This window comes from Corvus moneduloides, chromosome 6, assembly GCF_009650955.1.
Source record: "Corvus moneduloides isolate bCorMon1 chromosome 6, bCorMon1.pri, whole genome shotgun sequence".
NCBI classification, from domain to species: Eukaryota; Metazoa; Chordata; class Aves; order Passeriformes; family Corvidae; genus Corvus; species Corvus moneduloides.
In genome coordinates this window covers 40,134,295-40,150,466 of record NC_045481.1, presented here as the reverse complement: position 1 = coordinate 40,150,466, position 16,172 = coordinate 40,134,295, and the positions used below count along the sequence as shown (strand labels likewise).

At 42.4% G+C, this 16,172-nt stretch overlaps 1 protein-coding gene across 4 annotated transcripts in view; it reads right to left on the bottom strand.

Moving 5' to 3' along the window:
• FUT8 (fucosyltransferase 8) overlaps positions 1 to 15,178 on the bottom strand; it is a 106,018-nt gene extending 90,840 nt beyond the window's left edge. For all 4 annotated transcript variants that reach the window (XM_032111140.1, XM_032111138.1, XM_032111142.1 and 1 more), the window contains exon 1: positions 15,113 to 15,178. The gene's annotated coding sequence lies outside the window, so the exon portion shown is untranslated. The remainder of the gene's footprint in view (positions 1 to 15,112) is intronic.
• Positions 15,179 to 16,172: the final 994 nt, after the last annotated feature.

The following is a 16,172-nucleotide window of genomic DNA, read 5'->3' as shown; positions in this document are numbered from 1 at the left end:
GCAGGTAAATTTTTTAAAAATTAAGAAATATACAGCTTACTATCCACTGCAAATACCAGCTACCCCTACAAATACCATTACTCAAGTCATTTACAGTCAGAGAAATTTACATGGGAAGAGATGTGAACACACACAAGAAATACCAACACCGACAGAATTATTAAAAATCTTCTACGTATTAATTGAAACAATTCATTTCGTAAATGAAAGAAACCACATTTTCTGTTGTGCCTTAGATGCCTCACCCCTTTCTTCATTTTTTTCTTCCTTCTGAAAAAGATAAGTTCTTCAAACCTACCCACAGTGAGCACATGGCTCGATTTTGCTAGAGAAATTATAGTAGGAATTCATACATAATTTCATATTTTCTTTCAAGCTTTTCAAACAAGAACCAAATAAAAATCATAGCACTTTATTCCAAAGTCTGTCATTGATCAGCTTGAGTGACTCTGCTTTCATTAACTGACTGGTCAAGTAGCAGTGCATTAACAAGATTGTGGTCAACCTCACTGCTGTGACTCAGAACCATACCAGCAGCTGTGCAGATTTCAAAGATAGTATCAATTCTGTACTGCTGCCATTGCTCCTCTGTGGGAAGGCGAAGAACAGATGCAAGCAGCATACAACAACCAGGAAGCTGAGAAAAAAAGGAACACACTGCTTCCCTTGAGGAGAGAGCGGTTCAGCTTCACGTTTATCAGACATGGTAAATGTTCATGTTTATCAGACAGGTTAATCAAAGGTGGATCTTCAAACAAATCTTCAAACAAAGTCAAGAAGACTATCAAATTTAAGATCCTGGCAATTAAAATCAAAGAAGTGGTCAAGGATTTTTAATAACAAAATCTGAAACCTTCCTGCAATGTCTGATAGGTGCCTGATAATGAAGGAAGCATAAAATTTATATTAAATATAATTCCATCAGCATAAATATTATACAGAAAACCCATGCAATTTATATCATGCAACAGAAAACACCTTTAAATATATTCCTTGACACTACACACCAAGTTTTATAGACCCTAAATGTTAGAGTAAAAAACATGTACTACTACTAGAGTACATTTCATTTCACAGAGGTTTCGGGTCTTTTAAGTTGCTGGTATTTGAAAAATTGTTAACATCTTTTCCTTGAGCAGGCTTCACCACAAACCAACTAAAATAGCGTGATATTAAGAGACTATTCCTTCAAATGTACATTTCAATGTTCCTTCTGAAGTGGTTGTTATTTTCCTATCTCCTACTTTCACTATCCATTAGCCAATCTTGTATTATTTTCTTACTCCTCTCCTGCTTAATTCATGAAGAAAATTTTTAGAAAATTATACATGTCCTTCCTACTTAGGGATAAAAAGCAAATATAATTTTAAAAGTTACAGGTTGATTTTTAACCATTTTGAATATCATCTTTTTCTCTCAGTTTATAATGTATGAAGGAGAGCAGACAGACATTGCAATGAATTTACTATGGGTTAAAGGCTCCACAAAAAAAGTGCTTCATTCATTCCCAAAGCAAGTATATATTGGTAGTAAGTCAGGTTTCCCTACACTACCCAATGACTGTGGTACAAGCTACCCTATGTGATCAGAATAATCTAGCATAATTATATAGTTTTGTATATATATGTCTGCATGCATATAATATGGATATGTTTAATCTATACTATTCATATAACCCAGTTTTCAAAGAGCAAAGAACTTTACAAATTGTATCAAGCATCACTTCTGTTTTCTTTTATAACAGCAGCTTCATCTAACCATAGATCACCCTTTCCCATCAGTCAAGAGATGCTGACAGACACCAAGCAAAGAAAACAAGGCAGTACTCAAACACCAAGAGATATAGAATCATGAATAAGGGGTTTCTGCTAAATCCTGATCCCAGTAAGAGGACAGTAGGAAAAGAAAAGCTAATATATGGAAGAACTCTGGGAAGCATGAAAGAAAAGACATTGAGGCAATGTTAAAAAAAAAAACAAAACACGTCATTTTAAGCCTGATATACAAGCAAAATTTGTAGCAGCTTTTACTCTACTCTTAGTTTTACAGAGATACAGTTTGACATCAGTGCTGTCCATCATTGAACTCATTAGAGAGCCTACTGGATAAAGAAGGACAAACGTGTCACTACACTTCATACATTTCCATCAGGAAATAGAAAGTCTAAAGCTGAAAAATGCAAGATAAAAGATAGATGAGAGAGAAAATGTTTTGTTGAAGCTCAAAATGCGCCCAGAAGAACTAATGAGTCTGCCTTCCAAATACCTTTTCTCTACACACGATACATTATGTCACCAATTACACACATGTAATTAGTGCAATTAAGGGAAGACAGACACCTGTAATAGTACAAGTGCCATTAGAAATTAGTTCAAATGACAGTACTCCATTTTGGTTTACTACTGATTATTCTTAAATACTGTCACATTGTATTTTTTTATGTTAGCACATACTAACTGCACACCTGGGACTATCCACCGTGAAAATAACAGTAAATCTTCACACAGCATATCCAAACACAGCTAAAAAATTCTCAGATGGGAATCCACAGTTCACAGCACTTTTTATCTACAATCACATTTGACCTAACATAATAATAAAAAAAAAAAGCCATAATCTAAGGGCCCCAAGCTCTAGGTACACTTCAACACCAGGAGATGACAGTTAATAAACACAGTATTAATAAAATATTTTCAAGCAACAACCAAGAAAAGAACTGTCCAAAGCAGCATTCCAAATGCTTCCATTTCACAGTACTAATGATTTCAAAAAGAACAGTTAAAACTATGACCTTTTTCAATAAGATATGCTTAAACCAGATAAATAATTTTACTGTGGTTGCTTGTGCCAGGGAAGGTAAGAAGTTAAATACTACACAACTATAGAAGACTTCAAGAGAAAAGCCAGTAACAAAAATCTGAAGATTCCCTGTTTGCTTATGACTTCAAGGAGCTCTTGAGTAACAGAATGGCACAGAGAACATTAAGTACACAAGCAGATCTTTACTGTCCTAGAAGTCAGACCACAGTAAACCCCTTTAAGAAACAAAAAAATGGCTAAATATGTTTGACTTGCAGTTGCCAGTAAGTTCTACCCACTGCTTACAAACTCCTCAGCAGGAAACAATTTTCATGAACACCCAGGATGCATCTTTGCTGTCTAACATAGTATGACCATATTGTAGCATTTCACATCAGAATCACAAGGAAATATATTTAAATGAAAATTTAAGGACTGTGAAAAAGTCTTTCTGTATTCATATTAGTTATATAAACATGAAGAAAGTCAAAAGGCCTGACTCAGAGTGAAAGTTGTTCAGAATCTGCATGCTCCTTCAAGATAGCACTCTGAAATAAACAAGATACAATTCTGCTTACTATTTTTCCCACTTATTTTCAAATATAACCATGTAATTGATACCCTAGTTAAATTTCTGATGGGACACAAAAGTATTACCTCCATTTACTAGCTCAGATTTTTGAAAACATAAAAAATCAGTCATATGAATCTATAAAATTAAAAGGCCAAGATGAATCATTTAATTTTCTAAACAATCTATAGCAAAACACCTCTCCTATGAGGAAAGGCTGACAGAATTGGGTTTGTTCAGCCTGAAAAAGAGAAGGCTTCAGGGTAACCTAACTGCTGCCTTCCAGTACCTGAAGGGAGCCTGCAAGAAAGATGGAGAGGGACTCTTGACAGAAGTGTGTAGCGGCAGGACAACAGGGGATGGCTTCAAACTGAGAGTAGATCTAGATCAGATAATAGGAAGAAATTATTTCCTCTGAGAGTGGTGAGGCGTTGGAACAGGTCACCCAGAGATGTTGTGGATGCCCCATCCCTGGAAGTGTTCAAGGCCAGGCTGGAGGGAGCTCTGAGAAACCTGGTCTAGTGGAAGGTGTCCCTGCCCAGGGCAGGGGTGCTGGAACCGAATGATCTTTAAGGTCTCTTCCTATACAAACCATTCTATGACTCCATGACATTCAGGGTATCATACCAATGCCTTAATCAGCACGGCATGACTTGAAAATACCTGAAAATCTGTACTATATTGTACCACAGTCAGTTTTATGCTCATCTTCCAAATCTCGCCTCTAAGAAAAGGGCTCTCCACTGGAGAAAGCAGGATGTTATGTAAGCAAGAGTAATCCTGGATTCAGACAGGCCGAAGTACAACAAAAGGGATCCCCAAAGTTAACAAATATAAAAAGACCAATCAAAGATCAGATGGGTCAGGGGGAATACATGCCACATCAACAAAAACTGCAGATAAAAAGGACTTAATCTTTCCCTAATGACAACTGATACCCACTTGACATAAAAAGTTGGATAAAAGGATATTTTAACCATATGTGAAACCTGTTAACTGTGAACAAACCAACACTGGGGACATGCTTGCAGTTAACCAATCTATTTAGCAGGCATACAAATGTGACAGTTCCCCTTCTATTCTTGTGAAGAATGAGTAAGCCCACCCCAAAGACCCACAGCACTCAGATACAGCTGGAATAGTAAATGTACTCCATCACTCTAATCTACATAAGAACATGTGCAACAAAAGGCACAGTCTTGGGAATCTTAACTGAAAATACATTTGGTCACAAAGTTGTGACTGCCTCTGCAAAGCAGGGACAGCAGGATCTTACCTGCTGCAGGACTTCAGGAAACAGTGGATCTGGATGTAAGCAAAAATCATTGCTCTGTAAAACAGTATTTCAAATTCATTCCTTGGAAAGCCTAGCATCAAAACATGTCTGGTGAAGAGATACCAGCATATCCTGTTACATCTCAACACATGGTTTTATGACCCTATGTCAGATTTCAGTACTTGGGGTATTTCCTATTCTTGTCCCAATAGCTTGAAGCAACTAGACATGTTCAGTGTGCCTAAGGATAAACTGTGAGTGATTTTGTGCACACATACAGAAGGGTCTTAAGAGCAAGCAACTGAATACAGACTGTGTTCTCTCAGCTCTTCTGTAGACACAGAATCTCCAGAATTATTAACATTACCTATGCATGACACTGCAGTATGTTGTACAGGAAAATCAAACAAGCATTTTAAATTTTGCTGATCTCTCTGTATCTCATATGTATGCCTGGCTCCTTGAGAGACCAACATTTCTTTGCTCTACTTATACTGAATCCCTCATCTGTAAGAGCACGATCCATTGTAATTAAGTGAAGAAGGATAAAAGGACTTTCTCACGTGCATTACAAGGATCCTGCTGCCTCTGAAAAAAAAATGACATCAGAAAAAAACATCAAAACCCACTAGGGAACATCCCCTGCTCCCTAGGAAGTACCCAAAGCATATATCTGCAAAATTTGAAAATATTGTTGTAGGATATAAGCTGCCATATTACCAAAACTGCCATCCATCTTTCCAGCCTGGCAGAGCAAACTTCAGAGTATTGATACCTAGTCCAGCACCACCTCATTGAAGTTAAAAGACAAAAACCACTGCAAAGAGAATGTCTAGCAGTTCAATCTGAAATCCCGACTGATGGGTAGGCATCTGCAACGAAGATAACTCAAGGAGAACATCTTTCAGTGCCACTGAATGCCTCCAGTGAGCCACATGAGGAAAAAGGTGTAATTCATGCTGTCCTAGCTGCTATAACTTAAGAACACCCCAAGCAATAGACAGATCAAAAAGTTGGATGCTGTACTGTTAAAAAACAAATCCCAAGATAACTGTGAAACAGATTTAGTTACTGAACAGAAATGTGAAGACATGCATCAAGAAGACTGTAAACTGTGAACAAGTCATTCTAAACCCCAGACTACAGAAAAACGAAGGGCAAAGACTATCTAAGCATACTAAGACATGGCACAATACCACAAAGGTGTCTCAGTGAAACCGTCAGAAGTAAGGAAAGCAATTAATTTATGTTTGGGTTTTAGTTTTTCTCTTGTATATTCAAATCTTGCCCTAAATAAATGCTTGCCTAGGCAGCTGGGGGAAACTACAGACATAAGGTGCCCTGCCACGAATGGTTCTATACAACTTGGGGTGGGAGAAAAACAAAAGGGAGGTGAGGAGAGAGAGTACCATCCACATTAGATGATTGTATCCTTGAGAGGGAACAGTTTTTGCTGTTGCAGTGTGAGCACTGATTGTCAGACAAAAGCAGCTGTTTAGCAAACACCCTAAAGGAGACAAGATGTCAGCTAAGTACAGCATATCAAAAACCTGTATACATACGTCAGGTATACTACCTACTTTATCATAAATAGAGGCACAGAGCGAAAGACAAAGTTTCAGGCAATCTGAAAGCTCACATTCTGACACTTGGTCAACAGAAATTTCCTTAGAGGCAAACCATTTAAAGAAGAAATTTTTGTAATTGAATACATTAATAATTTTTAAAAATATTTTTACAAATATGTGTTATGAACTCTTCAATAAACAGCATATTGGATAAATACTTACTTTAATATTTACTACATACTTGCACAAAAACACCTTCAAAAGAATAAACTTCAGAAAGTTTAACAAATATATTGGTACCCATACAAATCAGACTTACCTTGAAAAGTTACTGTGTCACTGTGCAAACAAATTATGGGGAAGTACAACATAAGTAATATAATAAACTAAAGATGAATATTGGGAGGTTATTGGAAGGGAATTCCTACTGCTCTTTTATAAAACCTTTTGTAAGAGCAATACTTTGAAGAAAGAGTTTAACTCACAGCAAGTCAAAATTGATGTCCATAAGATATTCACAGCAATGTTCCACAAGCTTCTAAAGAGTCTGTAGCGTGCAGAATTAATAATGTCATGGTGATATTTATTGCTATTAACTGTCTCACAAAAGAAATTCCCTAACATTACAGAAAATTATTCATCTTGCTACTATAAGATTATGAAGCAAACATATAATGAAAGCACACTCCTAAAAAGCATTTACATTCAGAATATTGCTCCCACAAAGCAATTGTAGCAGCACAAACTTCATCAAGTTCTAGAATGGCCAACAGCTGAAGTATTTATTTTTACTCTGTTATATATTATATATACATATTTTGAAAAGAAATTATGTGCATTATGCTTTATTAATATCCAATATTTGATGGAACTAAATACAGTGGTTGATTCACTGGAAACTATGCTTTGCAACAGAAATCACCATTTGTTTTAGGGAGGATACCTAAAGAGTACAGGGTAGCAAATACAAATGAAGAGGCAAAAACCTCAGAAAAAGATCATTCCTCATGTAACAGCTCATACTTAAAGAACAAAAATGAAATAATAAATGAAATAATTTTTAAATATACATATACATCCAGTCTGTTATTTCACAGTAGTTCTCTGCTACAGGCAACTCTTCTGATTTGAAGACCTCTAGCCAAGTCTTCCAAAACAGTTCCTGGGCTCCTCACATCTTACAACTACTTCTCTTCCTTTATTTATTCCTCACCCTGAAAATGCGGCAGGGAAGGGAGAAAAGAGCAGGAAGAAACAATAATGATGTGAGGGAAGTAGTATATAATATTGGGGGGGGGAGGGGAAATCAGAATTGATTGCAACTGATTTAACAGATTGTCAGAAAATCACCACCTTGAAATGATGCATTATGAGCTACATAATACGAATTTACATACTTATCATGACAAATGACCAAGAGAGATCACCAATTTTGAAGGCTGACACATACTTCCTTGTAGAAGAATCATTTTTCACTTTAAGTTGCCAAAGGCTTTTCAAGATGACCCACTCTGTGCCAGGTGTCCATGTCAAAGTTACTTCAATATTTACATGGTATGCAAAACATATTTTTCCTCTTTCCAAGGAAAGCCACATAGAAATACACTTTCATGTCATTACAAAAGGTTATTTTTCTTCAAAAAGTTTAATCACTTGAATGCTTTAAGCTCCACATGCATCTTTCTAAGAGACAGCAAAATGCTTACCCTGACATACAAATGATGCTTTTGTCAAGCTCACTGTAATGCTACTGTTACTGATTTTGTTTTGATATGTTGCAGCTGAGCCACCTACATATCCTGCCTGTACTTATTCCATTCTTGTATAAGGCTTCTGGGAACTTAAGATCCACGGTTGTAGACTCACAGGATAACAGAGCTTGGAAGGGACCTCCACACGTCCCTCAGTCCAGTCTCCTGCTCATGGTCAGATACCAGATAAGAATGGGTTGCTCAGCTTTACCTGTTTGTGTCCTGGAAACCTCTAAGACAGAAGCTACACAGCTTCTCAGGGCAACCCCTTACACAGCTTGACTATCCCCATGGAAAGAATTTTTCCTTACATCCAGTCTGAACCTTCTTTGTTTCAATTTATGAACACTGCCTCATGTCTTCTCCCCACGCATCTCAGTGCAGAGCCTGAGTCCTTCTCAGTGATGTCCTCAAAAAAAACAGCAGGTTGTTGTTTGATCCCACTGAAATCACGTGTTTCTCAGGCTAAACAAACCAATCTCTCTCAGCCTCTCCTCACAGGATGAGTGTTCCAGCTCCCTGATCATCTCGGGAGTCCTCCACCAACTTCACTTCCATTTATCAATGTCTTTCCTGTGGAGTCCCAAAACTGGGCACAGCACTCCAGATGCGGTCTAATGAGCAGCAAGTAGAGAGGAACAACCACTTCCCTCTCTCTGCTGGCTATGTTCCTTCTCATAAAGTTCAGGAGGTTGTTGCCTTTGTTTTCTTTAGGCTGAGAGTCGGGGTTGTGGAGAGCAAGAGGGAAAGGGACAGGAAAAGGAGAGAAGGCTTCTGTGAAACTACTTAGAGCACCTTCCAGTACCTAAAGGGGGTCTACATGACAGCTGAAGAGGGACTTCTGACAAGGGCATGTAGTGATAGGGCAAGGGAGAATGGCCTTCACTGGAAGAGGGAAGGTTTAGATAAGATACCAGGAAGAAATTTTTTATTGCAAGAGTAGTGGAACTCTGGAGCAGGCTGCCCAGAGAGGTTGCGGATGCCACATCCCTGGAAGTGCTCAAGGCCAGGCTGGATGGGGCTTTGAGCAACCTGCTCTAGTGGAAGGTGTCCCTGCCCATGGCGGGGGGGTTGGACCTGGACGATCTTTTATGTCCCTTCGTATAGGCTCTGAGATAGATAATTTTTTTTCTTTTCCTTAGCAGCCCTCAGTGCTGTGCTCTACATTGGTAGCTGGAAACCATTCTGTGATTCTGCAGGGGCATGCTGCTGCTGATCCATGGTTAGAGTGCTGTCTACCAGGACCCCATGTTTCTCCAGCAGAGCTGCTTTCCAGCCTGTCAGTCCCCAGCCTGTATCACCGCAAGGTGCTCCTCCTACAGGTGTAGGACTTTGCAGTTTTCTTGAATAAAGCTCCAGATGGGCCTTGTGTTCACAGTGACAAAGTCCCTCTGAATGGCAGCCCATCATCAAGCACAGCAACTATTCCCCCCAATTCGGTGTAATCTCCACGCACAACAGCATACTTTATCACCTACTCAGGACAAATCCCTGCAGTACCCCTCTTGCTCATCAACCTCTCTATATGACACATTAAGCACTTCTTGTTAAGTCCATCCATCCAACCAGTCTTTTTATATCATCTAGCTCTCCAGCAATCTGTAATGTCCAAATCTGGATACAAGAATATTGTTGGCGACAGAGCTGAAAATCTTGCTAAAGTCCAGGAAGATTAAATCCACTGTTCTTCCCTCATCCAAAGTCAGTCATTTTACCATAGAAGGCAATCTGCCTTTTTACCTTTAATAAATCCATGCTGATTGCTCCCATTCACTTCCTTCCTCTTGTGTCCAGAAATGTGCTCCAAGAACACCCACACCCTTATTTTCCCCAGGGACAAAAAGGAAGCTACCCAGTTTGTAGCTCTTTGGGCTGTATTTTGGCCTTTTTATGCATTTGTTCAGCCATTGGGAGGGTCTTCTGGTATCTAAGATGCTTCAGAGATGATGGGGAAGGACCTCACTGTGACTCTGGCATGCCCTATCAGCATTCACAGGCAGGGTGCATTTGGCCACACGCATAGGTAGGGTTTGAGCTCTCTCAATAATCCCCAACTGAATCCTCAGCCACTGCTGGTAGCTGCTCTCCTCAAACCCTTGTTACTAAGCACAGAGGCCTGGGAGACCTTGCTGGCAATGACTCACCAAGGAACAGAGGGATCAGGATACTCCAGCCTTATCTGCATCCACCCTCACTATGACACATCACTACCCAAAAGAAGCTCATATTTTACTTGTCCTGCTTTTCACTACTCAAGTACTAGAAGAAACTCTTCTTGCTGGCCTTGATCTCCCTCGTACGTGTCATCTCTAGGTGAGCATTGGCTCTCTTGATGTCATCCCTACATACTAGGACAATTTTTCTAAATTTCTCCTTCGTAGCCTGTCCCAGCTGGCCCTGCTTGCATATCCCATTTTTGCACTACAGCTCAGACATGAGTTCCCCATGAAGTCAAGCTCACCTCTTGATAGGCCTGCCTGTTTTCCTGACTATCAGGATGGAGCACTGCCATCTAAAATTATTCTCAGTGATATCCCTGCTGGATCCAGCAAGTATGAAAATATAAGCTATCCACATAAACAAAAGGGTGGAAAAGAGAGGAAGCAATAAAATTTGACTAAAGAAAGAACTGCAATGTGGGAAAAAGCTGATACAGTTGACAAGAGCGAACACAATCTTGAGTTTGGGATAGAGACCAAGTCTGAGATAGGTAGGAAGACAGGCAGGAAAGGAAAAAACAAATTCAGATGAGGGAAGCCAGGAAGAATGAAGCACAAAACTGAAGGTGGAAAACTACAGAAGACAACAGGAGCCAGTGGAAATTCACAACACGGAGAGGACAGACCCTCTTTATGACAGAGAACTGGATGTGAAACTGAGGATAGTGGACAGAAACCTGAGACCAGCGGAGAGGACTGTGAAAAGCTAGAAAGGATTCAAACAGTGAAAGAAACTATAAACAATTTATTAGAACCTCTATGCACAGCAGTTCTGGATGTCAGATAAGAAGCCCTTTAGCAAGAAACAAACTGTTTACTTGGGGAAAATAGGATTGTGATAAAAATTTCAGAATAGGACAAAGATTGGGACAGGGAGATATTACACAAGGAATAAGCAGAAAAATCAGCATCCAACAGAACATGCTCAGTGCCAGAGCCTGGAATAGAACCCAAGATTCCAGAGTTTCACCTCTACTTTCAAACACTTAAAAATCTCAGAAAACCATACACAGACAACATCATTTGGACCACAGCCGAATCACAAATTACTAGTATCACATTCCCAGCTAGCTCAAATGGCACAAGTCTCATGACAAAATAGACAAATTTCAGCATTTTTAAAGACTTGTATACTATATGAATATTAGTCATATATGCAATCCCACAGGACAGGGGATTTCCTCCTGTCCATCAGGCTTGCTGACTTTTTTTTAATCTAGAATGCTGAACATTCTGGTTATGCACAAAGAATTTCACAGAGTTTTAAACAGTTGACTATCAAAACCCTAACATCGATTCAAAAAAAATACAGTCACATGACAAAAATTAAACGTTATTTGATCTTGTTCTCTGTGCCCTTGTGCCCAAGGTACTCTTGCTGTGTTACTGAACAAAATGCTACAAAAAAAAAATAACAATGTTATATTACACAAGGACCTTGCCATATGCACTGCAAATGTTGGCAAGTGTGTTGTTAATGAGAGAGGTATTGCAGGAAAAGGGACAGAATTAATATTGTCCTGGAAAATTTTCTTTTCTTCTTCTTTCTTGCACAAAAATAATTTTTAAAAGAAAAAAAATATATTAAAAAACCCCACAAACTTTTAATGAGCAATCCACTTTTCATCAAAACTATGGACTCAGTACTTTGGGGTTAACACTGCAACAGATCTAAGTATTTATACTTGCAGACTACATCAACACACACCATACTACAAATCAAGCAGTGAGGTCTTTTCTAGATAGGCATTCATGGATTGCTGTTGAGGGGTTTATTGAAAACAACGAAGAAAAGCCAGATTACTGTTAGTAAATTAGAACTTTATGGGAAAACATCTTAGAACACATAAATCATTAAAACATTGATAGATTATTTTGAAAAATCATATCATAAAGGTCCTAAATTGGATATTCAACACAAAGGAATACATAATAGATCTCAGGAGACTTATGTGAAAATATTACTAGTGAAACATGCAGGCACTAGAGACTGAAGGTAATGAAACAGCAAAAGAGGAAATTAAGAAGGTACAGTATGAACAGCACATAAACAAATAGTAAGGCCACACATTATTTGACACCAAGAAAAAGGATTCAATATCACACACTGAACACCATCTATGCCATTCTATGCTATATACTGAAAGCAACATTGTAGGGGAAAACATAACATTTAGCCCTACATTTACAGGTCACATTACAGTTCTTACAAGAATCTCTAATTCTAGCTTTTCATGACTTATAAGAGCTTGACCTTGCAACTTCAAAGTTCTTTGGATACAGTTTTTGTTGCGCAATATCAAAACACATACTCTATTTCCCTAAAAAACTCACACATCACTTCACCTGCAGATTATTTTCATCCTACAAGAAATGCATATTAATGCAATCATACATAGCATGCATCATCTACAATTGTATTCCTTATCATATTAGAAGCATATTCTATGACCAAACAACAAGCTTTTGAACAAGTCCAGAAAATTAAGTCACTTTTGCTTTGACACTAGCTCCCCCTCCAGACCAGCCTAAGATTATAGTAGTGACTTTTTACTTTAATTCTGACTCTGCAACAAGATATAAATACTCAAGTCCAAACCTTCTTCATCTTTACCCACTTAAATGTCAATGAACAGACTGATCTGATAAAATATAAATAAAATTATCATATATTATTTTTAACTGCATACATTCCAAGCCTGGGAAAATCATTTGGTTTAGAAAAGATCTGACAGATAAAGCACCTATTCCATACTGCCACACAAAGACAGAAATGGACCAAAAAAAAAGAAATTTTTACACTATGAATGGTGTGCAATATTTGTAATACATAAGCATTCAATTATACAAACAAGTCTCTATTTGCAGTCTCAATAAAGTGATCATAAACCACAGATGTCAAACCAAAGGGAAGCCCCTGTCTGGTTTAGTACAACCTTTACTGATTCACTTAGGGTGAAGTAGCTCCATTTCTACTCCAGCAAGTATAGCTCACTTTTTTTTTTTCTCGTATTAGCTAGAACTAGTATCTTTGCAGTTGTTCAGCTCATGAACCTGCCAAAATTTTAAACAAATGAAGACAAAGGACTAAAAGGGAAAGAAAGCTACAACTTCCAACTGACCACCTGTATTTCCCAGTTGTCAAATGTCCTGGCAACTACATCACTAAAAGAGTGAATTTGCCTAATTCAACACTCCAAGTTGATTCCTGCCTTTCCCTCATTGTTGAGCTTCTCACTCAGAAAATATGAGTAACTAATTATACTTCCAACTTTGAAAAAGGCTGTCTTATTACGTGTAGTTGGGAAAATATGCAAACTTTGCAATATGCTAGTGTGCCTGCTTAAGGTACATATACCTACGAAACCCTAACAAGCATCAATAAAAATCTCGCAGTAAGCATAGCTGCAATAACCAGAGAAACAGACTCTACTGGAACTACATCAAAGCAGAGTCACCAACTCCTCATAACTAATTTTCTTTAATAATGAAAGGAATTATAGCAGAGTTATTTGTAAAAGCAGACGCAATGTTGGCCACTTATTTGCTTTTGCACTTCAGACTTTTCTGAAGTTTTTGACGACTTGTAGTGGAAAACTAGTAGGAAAAATAAATAAGATTAATACTATAAAATCAAGAAACCTTTTCATGCTCATTCTTTCTGAAGTATTTACTCCACTGACTTTCAGGCCTAGACATTAAGATCCTGTACTTTGGGATAGAAGGAGTATGTGTGTATATATGTACACATGTATACTGAAACATACAGCTTTCAGCTATATTGTTTCAGTATACAAACACACACAGACACAGAGAACTGCCAAGTGCTAATACAAGATCGCAGATAAGTACAAGGACATTCTGAACAGAGGGTTGTTTCCCACATCCATGTACACACAGCATGTGCATCACACTGTACCATGCGTGCGTTGAGGGCGCAAGGACAGCAGGTACTGCCCCGAGGAAGTGACAGTCTTTGAACAAACAATTTTACAGCTGATATCTTTGCCCATAGGCTTCTGGTACAACCGGCACCACTGCACTGTAATTCCTGCCTCTTGTACCCTCCACCAAGAGTTTCTGAAAGCAGAGGATCACAGCCTGGTCTTTGCATCAAGAACACAGTGCGCGCACTACCTGCACACACGTGTGAAAGACCTGAGCATACATCAAACACTAACTCGCCTAGAGGTAAATCGCCACAGCCTTACCAGTAACAGGATCCACGACCAAAGCACTTAATTGTGCCGAAATACAGGAAAGGTCTCCGTGGGAAAAGCCCCAGGCAACAACCGATGGCTCTGTACCCGTGTCAGACAAGCACTTCCTCGAGCTACCAGGCGGCCCTAGAGCGTGAGGTCCGTCCGCAAAGCCCACGTTTCCCATGTATTTCACCCTGCCAAAACCAGGCGTCCCCTCGGGCGTCCGCAGTTCCCGGGACAAGGAAAGTTGGAGGCCGCTCCCCGCGCCCTGCGGCCGCGGCGCACGGGACCGTGGCAGCCGCGCTCCGCGCTGCGGGAACCCCGCTGCCCACGCCGCGCCCGGGGCAACGCTGCCGCCCCGGGCTCGCACGCATCTCCCTCCCGGGCCCGGCCCGGCCCCGCCGCCGACGGTGATGCCCCGGCCGCCCGCCCGCCGAGCCCGGCCTCCCCTTCCTCCGCCGCGCTCTCCGGCCGCCCCAGGCCCCACCAGCGACCGTCAGGTGAGGGAGCCCACGGGGACCCCGGCACACGGCGGGGACCGGCCCCCTCCCCGCCATCACCACCCTGGCGGCGGCGGCAGCGGTTGCTGAGCAGCGCCCGAGTCGCAAAAGCGGCGCCGCCAGGCCCGGGGGAGGGATGGGGAGCGATGGCCGGAGCAGCCCCGTCTCGCCTCGGTACCCGCTTCCCCGCCGCCGCGGCTGCCGCTCAGCCCCCGCATCCCCTTACCCGAGTGCCGGCGCCGCCGGCGGAGCCCGCGCTGCCGCTGCCGCGAGTGCCGGGCGGGGGGGCGGCGGGGCAGGCGGCGGAGCGGCGGGAGGAGACGGAAGCAGGAACCCGCCGCCGGCGGAGCGGCGCCGGCGGGGACGGGGCGCGGGCAGGGCGCGCGCCGAGGGCGGGGAGCGGCGCGCGGGCAGCTGTGACAGCGGCGCACGGCCCGGGCAGCGCGCGCCCCCGCGAGCGCGGTAGGAAGAGCCGCGCCGCGGGCGCGCGCCTGCCGGGAAAAGCAGCCTATGGGAGCGCGAGCCGGGCCTCGGTGCCGCGGGAGCGCCCCCGTCACGGAGCGCCGGAGCGCGCATGCGCGCCCCGGACCTGCCGCCGCCGCTCCCCCCGGCCCCGCCGCCTCCTCCCGCGCGCCCTCGCCCCGGGAGCGGCCGGGCGGGACGGGCTCGGCATCGTCCCCCCATCGCTGCGCGGGGCTTTCCCCGCCGGGCGCGGGACCGCGGGGCGGCGGCGAGAGCCCGCGGGTGGCGCGGGAGCGGCCGCGTTTTCCCCGGCGATGGGCGTGAGCGCGGAGCAGCAGCGCCCGGCTGGGCGCCGCCGCGGCGGTCCTGCCTCCCGCGAGGGAGCTCGGCGGGGACGGGGCGCGGGGGCGGCGTTGCAGGGCACCGCTGAACAGCCCTTTGGCCCTCCGGGGAGGCGTCCCGCCCCCGGGTGGCTTTGTCCCCAGCAGCGATGCCGTGCCGCGGGCAGGGCCGCCCGCAGCCCCCGGCAGCGCTGCTGTCCGCAACAGGCTGGTCCCGCCCGCAGCCCCAGCGCATCCTGCCCGGGAACAGGCTTAGGGGTTTTAATGCAAAGATCCCTGCAAAAGACAGAAATCTCACGAAATTTTGTATTATGAGAGAAAAAGGAGTACTCTGTCTGCTGGGTGACAGCAGGACTTGGGAGAGGCCCACTCTTGTCCAAGCACCCTTGACTGTTCTGCCTTTGTGGCTTACCAGAACCCTTCTCAAAAGTGCCCATAAACAGGTGAACTCGGATGGATGTAGAATTTCAGGGCGTTTGACGT